Raw genomic sequence first — 6,822 nt, forward strand, 5'->3', positions numbered from 1 at the left:
AGTTAATCTATCACAGAAGAGATAAAACATATAGCTGAGATGAATCGGTGTCACCTAGATATAATCCAAATATGACCTGCACGTAAAGTGTTGCTGAGAAACAAATCAGTGTGGAAGAGCAAAGGATTCGTTCAGAGCTGGAATTTTACCAGTAGGGGAAAACAACAATGGTCAAATTATGTCTGATTAGCAAAAACATTGATGCTTTTTTAAATGTATTTTTAAACATCAGTTACACAGTATTATGTATTATTATCATGTAACTGCCAAATTCCTTCCAGTTTTACATTCTTATAGCTACAGACTTGTCTGTGTTATACAGAGGAGGGGTAGGGCGGGTCGTGGTGGTGGGGCACAGGCCCACTGCAGTGGAAACATGATGACCACAGGACAAAATTTAAACTGAAAAATATAACTTATGTAGCTACAATAACCTCTTGTGCTGACTTTCGCTTCACTAAAATTCAACTCAAATCCTTTTGTATTGTTCTTTAAAGGTTTATTTATTACTTTTTAAGTCACTGGGCGAGGCGTATGGGAATGACCAATGGGAGCACCTGCTGATCCAGCTGAGCCACAGACGCACCGCATCCTTCTGTACCGTTCACGACCCACTGATGATGCAGAGCTGACCTATACTGACTTATAATTACACTGTTATTAAAGATGAAAAGTTGCACTTTTTTATTTCAGGTTGATTCTGATTGGCACAGGTGAGAGTGCTATGACCTATTACATATAAATGCTTTTACCAACTACTCCATTCATTTTCGTCCTGATAACGGTCTTCTTAAAGGCTTTCCCATCCACGGTACACCTGCACAGCTTATTCCACTTACTCTGGCTGATTAGACTCTTTCTGAGGACTGCGTGTGGGCGTGTACAGGCGCTGTTTGACTGACAGCTTCGGCGCCCTTTTGTTAGCTCCATCGGCCATGTTGGGGGGGGAACAAATTACACGTCTAAAGGTGTAATTTGTTCATTGTTAATCACACAGGGAAGTCCAGTGACCTGACAGAATTCCAGACGTAGCTTCACCCACTTTCACCCCGAGCAGAGGTCTACTCATCAGCCAAACACGAAGACACCTGGCAGCCCTCGAGATGTGCGATGGGATGGCGAGTCATTTATCAGCTGTGTGACTGACTCTGCTGACAGTATCACACAGGCATTCAACATATTCTGGTTTAGGACTAATATTCTAAATTCAGTTATTGAAAACTCAATTGTGTATTGTTTCCTGAGTTGCACAGAACAGAGCTGGATTTCCACTGGAGGACTTGTTAGACCCAGTAACCCTCGGTGAGGGGGTTAACAGCGTGCTACCCACCTGCAATGCTGCATACTGTGTGGCAAAGGTGAAACAGCTGCCTGGCGTAGCTGCAGGTTTCACACACCCTGCTGCCGGTGTGAAGAGAGAGCGGTGAATGGTTTAGCCCACTGTAATTAGGGAACAGATATCAGAGCCGCTGAAGGTAAACTGTGGTAAATCACATTTGCTTGGTTCTTCATCACAGTTAGAACTTCTTTCTTTCTACTTTCAGGCTGCCGACTGAACAGCTGTGGTTTGAACGTGTTAAATATATAATTCCCCGATGCTTAAGACAAACATTTTGAGAAAAACATCTTTTCCCCCCCATGTTTATCACAGCTTTTTTTTTTTTTCAAAATGCCTAACCAAACATTATTTTTGGACCACGTTGAAAGCTCTATCCTGCTTGGTTTGTGTGTTGTTAACTAGTTCTTTTTGCATTTATTTCAGGATTTAACAAGCATCATCTAATCTGAATTTTAAAATTGTTACTTATTCAGATCAAACTTAATGCAGCTTCTTCTTTTTTTTTTTTTTTTTTACAGATTTTAAACTGGCATTTAAGTGATCTGTTAAATAAAAAAAGATTAAAAAGTACAAAACAGCTATAATTACTCATAAACTCAGGTGACACTTTAGATGTGTGTTTTGCCGAAGTAAATTTCAAAAATATTAATTTCTTTAAACTCAAAGCTTAAAAAAGCTCCTGTTTTTTGCAGCTGTGGTGCACCGCGTCTCGATGACCAGTTTTCCCTCGTTTCTGTTAAAAAAAAAAAAAAAAAAACGTCTCTCCGGCTATGCACATATGTTCAAATCTAGCAAACTGTTTACACAATCCATGAAATCTCCAAAGGAGATGAAGAGGAGGACTGTGGTGTCAAAGCCAAACAGAAATATCTCTGTAAGGCTGCTCTGTGTTCGCTGAATGGCTGAGATTAACTTTCACACAGCTCACGCACCTTAATGCTGTGATTTCTGCAGGCTAGCACGGAAGAATATACCATGTTTTGGCAAATAAGTTCTTTGATCAACTTATCACGGTGTGCCAACTGGGGTTAAAAATAAAACCACAGCTTTTCTCAGGCGGCTTCACGCAGCACTTTGATCTCCCGTTTGACTAGCACAACATTTTTGGATGTATTCAGTCAGAACTCAGCGAGATGTACAGTTCTGGCCAAGAGGAAATCTTTAAAAATACTGAAATTGGGATAGAGCTGTTAAAAATGTTTTCCTTTCTTTGGCGAGAATATGAAAATCTTGTTTGTGATCCATTTCAAAGGATATGCTACATCTCGAGCATGGATTCCTTTTTTTTTTTTTAAGGAGATGCCAAATAACTTTAAAAGAAAATCGTTGGTATCATGCTGTTTTTCAAAATCCTTCTCAAGTTGTTGTAGAGGCGATCAGACTGAAGGAAAAAAAAATGAGCTTGTAGCATAAAAAGAATGAACTTTTCTTGATTAATTCTGCAGCAGCATGAAAAATCTTTTCTTTCCTTTTAAAAGAACAGTTCCACAAAGAAGGAAAAGGTTGAACGTCTGATTTGTGCTATTTACATGATTTCCACTGGATAAAGTCACACGCACAACACTCGCTGCAGTCATTTGTACGTACAAAGGCGCACAGTTGAATGAGCACAACCAAGACAAAGACACACACACACACACACACACAAACACACGCTCCAAAGCAGGCTGGCACTCGTCTTTGCCCGTCTCGCGCCTTTCGCTCCACCAACACAATACTGTCACATTTTGGCGTGTCACATGGACTCGGAGACAGACAAGGCTGCATTATCAACAACTGGCTGGGGATGTGTGTGTGTGTGTATGTGTGTGTGTGTGTGTGTGTGTATCAGAGCTCAGACTCAAGTGTGTGCGTGAGAGTGAGAAGGAGTGTTAGAGTTCAGGTTAAGGCTGAGCCGTCAGCGGCAGACAAGCCCCATCAAGTCTCCCTCCTCTGTCTAACACACACTCAGCCTCTCGCCTCAGGAGGTGAGAAGCCGCTAATTGGCAAAGGGCGAAACACACACACAGACACACAAACACGCTTGCTTTAACACTACACACACACACAGACTGACGGTCAGCTACAGTCATACACAGACTAGTACGAACAAAGAGACAGAAATACAAAGAGACAGATGGACACACACAAACACACACACGAGTCTGGCTCTGAAAGGCAACACTACAGTTTGTGTCTGCTGCGCACAGCTCGACCTGGTAGACGCGCGCACATTACTGTAGCTAATAATACACGCTGTCTGCCTGCTGACTTTCTCCTCAACTTTCCCACTTAGTTATTATTCCATGACTTGATGGTTTTTATTCACTTATATATTAATAGACTCTTTGAGTTGAGCCTGCGCACAGAGCTGACCTTAAACGAGGGAACGCTCGTCCTCTGTTCTTTGGTTTTCAAACAAAGCTCAATTAAACCAGAGACTCCAGAGCTTCAGCTGCCCATGAAATCAACTCTTTAGAAACAGTTTTTATGAGATTTATACAGACATGTCATTACATGGGTCATATTAAATGGGACTAATAATAGACAAATGTATTTTTCCAAGTTGCTTGTTGTCACTTGCAACATAAACTGCACAGTTTTAGGAGCCGCTGTTGCATACATTGATGGAAAATTTGAACATCTAAAGTCTCAGAACAAACTGGGAAACTATAATGAATGACATTGTGTTGCCAACAACTTTGATCCTTCGCATTTAAAATGATTTAAGTTATTTCATAGCCATGCACGGAACACCAATGAGAGTAGGGCAGAATGGTAAAACCTTCCAACCAGCCACTAGTGGCCCATTCAAACCACTACGCCAGGAAAATACTACAACAAAAAACTACAACTACAACCAAATTACAGAAAATGTCTCCTAAAAATAACAATCTGGTAATCTAATTACCAAACCTCTGATGGCTGATATATATTTGTCTAGTCGTATATTGCAATGTTCTGGCTTCTTCCCCTCTCTCTAAGACTGAGTACAGGTAGCCTATGTGAGAAGCTCATTTCTGCTGCTTGTATCTTATTGTTTTGGTCACTACCCCACAGACTGTTTTCATTGGTAAGAGTAGGACCCAGATCCACTGGTGAAACACAGCTTCCATGCTCAGCTCTGTCTTTACCAAGGCATCTATCAGTCTTCTAAACCGCTCACCCACATCATGCACAGGACCTCAAGAGACTAGTGGAATAGACCCTATTCCAACTAACACTGCCCGAGATGTGGGATACAGTATTGGATAGGCTGGACTACCCAAAGAGAACCTACACAGGCACATGGAGAAGAAGCAAACTCTTTACAGAAAGGCCCCATTTTTCTTGTGCCGGTGACAGTACTAACCAGTGTACCAACATGCATGCAGCCACGGCTGTGAGAAGTTTAGACAGCAAACCAATAAAACCTATGTTTAAACAATATTGTGTGCATGCCTCTCACCCTATGAGAGCTGGGGTATTCTTCAGCACCCCTGCTCAACAAGCTTTACATCAACACCTCGCTTCATCACTGCTGCGACAAAAGGATAGACACGAGAGCACCCACTCCACACTGCTGCATACTGCTGCCACAGCCCAGGACTCTGACACGGCATCCAAATGCCAAGAAGGTGAGCGCAGGGCTGAGTGTGTGTGTGTGTCAGCACTTTGTAAGGTTTGTACATGAGGGAAACAGAAGGGAGCTGGAACTTGAGAGTGTGCGTAGTGGGGAGGGTGGGGTCACAGACAGGTAAGTAGAGAGGGAGAGGGCAGAGCCAAAAAACCCCACCAGTGATAAGCAGCACTAAATAATGCTTCAAAGCTCTTCTACAGGTCTTGCACTGAGACCTTCAGGACAAGGAAAGCTGTGGTTGATTTGAATCATCTCTGACTGCTTTATGTACGATCAGCCATGCAGGCAAGGAACAAAAAAATGGCATGTGCTTGAATTCTCTCTACCAGACTCACACAGGGGAAAAAAAACACCCCTGCCCTTAATGCAGCTCACCAGAGAACAGAGCTCTGTAATAGAATTAATGTAAACCCGATCAGTGGGCTGAAATACAGTAAAGGCACAGAGCAGTGCTCTGCTCCTGCACAGGTTTAGGTTTAGCAGAGCCTGGGTTAAGATAAAACATGACGATGCAGAGAGTGTGGGTCACTTCGGGAACACTGTAGAGCACATGCATGACGTGTGCTTATTGTTTAAGCTTCATCATCACCTTCTTAAACCTCCAGCCAGGAAGCCAGGGTGCACTACATGAAGCCTGGGAGGGAGTCATGGGGTTCCTTAAATAAGTATCGGTCTCAAACTGGGAATGATGGGGAAGATGTTTCTGTGCTCCCTTATCACCCTACTCTGTTGCACAGCTGTGGAACAACTCTTGCCTGATGGAGCTTCTCGTGAGTGGGACGAGCTTACGTGCACCGCGCGCCTCATTTGCATAGGGAAAAAGTTGGAGAGCCTGTGGTCTGAAATATGAGTGACAGCTCAGGGGATCACCTTCCTAATCTAGCTTCCCGGCTAGCTTGTTCATCAAATCACAGAACATGACAGCTAACGACACAGGATGCAGGCAGGGGGGAAAGCAGACCTCTCAGTGTGTGTGTATTCAGGGCGATAAATGTTAGAGCAAGTGCGGAGGTCACGGTAAGTGGGAGAGGCGGCGGTGCCCCGCAGGGACAGAGACATAGCGGACTGCTGCTGTGGCCCCGGCAGGATGGACGGCTGCCAGAGCTAGCCTGCTCGCTGCTAACTTAGCTTAGCTGTGCTGTCTGGCGCAGCTTGGAAAAGCGGCTCCAACTCTAACCAGCAACTTAAACAGTCTGGCTCAAAGTCAGCCGCCCCTCACGCCGGCACAGCCTCGCTACCGTTTTTAGCCACATCAGCTAGCATAACCAGAACATTCCTGCAGCCGCCTACGATCACACACTGTGCATTTACCAAAATAACACATATAAATTACTCAGAAAAGGTCTCAGGCTTCCTACCTGTGAATGCAGCCGCTAACTTGCAAAGCCACCGGGTCTGCTTTTTTAAAGTCTGATGTTGTGTTGCTAGACGTCAAGTCCAACTGCACTACAGTGGTTTCCAGTCTGGGAAGCAAAATAAAGCCCAGCTGTCCTACTGTACAGTACATGCTGCTGACAGCCGGGCTCTACACAACGCTTTGGCGACACCTGCCGGGCACACGGCATTTAACAGGTGAAGTAGTAAAAGTTTGATAATTCGCTGTTCCAGAGATCACAAGGGTCAGGAACAGATTTGCAGCAACATTCCCAGTTCACCGCTTCACTCAGGGACATTTCACAGTGATGTGAAATCTTCTCATTCAGCTGCACTTTAATACACAAGGTAGTATTGTAGCTATTTTCCCCTTAAAGCACCCTTTCAAACCCAAGGTTACAAGGTGGACAAAAAAAATATTCCATTATTATTACACGCAGCACTTATAAAACACATATAGTAAGGCCTAACCTACAGAAGTATGCTTTTTAGAGAGTATCTCCCTGCGTGT

The 6,822-nt window shown here is 43.7% G+C and overlaps 1 protein-coding gene across 3 annotated transcripts in view; it reads right to left on the reverse strand.

The window, feature by feature from the left end:
- ldlrad4b (low density lipoprotein receptor class A domain containing 4b) overlaps positions 1–6,488 on the reverse strand; it is a 236,280-nt gene extending 229,792 nt beyond the window's left edge. For 2 of the 3 annotated variants that reach the window (XM_005456782.4, XM_025911399.1), the window contains exon 1: positions 6,296–6,488. The gene's annotated coding sequence lies outside the window, so the exon portion shown is untranslated. Of the gene's footprint in view, positions 1–1,330; positions 1,441–6,295 lie in introns of all 3 variants that reach the window. The other variant, XM_019364464.2, reaches the window with a different exon arrangement.
- Positions 6,489–6,822: the final 334 nt, after the last annotated feature.

This window comes from Oreochromis niloticus, linkage group LG11 (genome assembly GCF_001858045.2).
Source record: "Oreochromis niloticus isolate F11D_XX linkage group LG11, O_niloticus_UMD_NMBU, whole genome shotgun sequence".
Taxonomy (NCBI): domain Eukaryota; kingdom Metazoa; phylum Chordata; class Actinopteri; order Cichliformes; family Cichlidae; genus Oreochromis; species Oreochromis niloticus.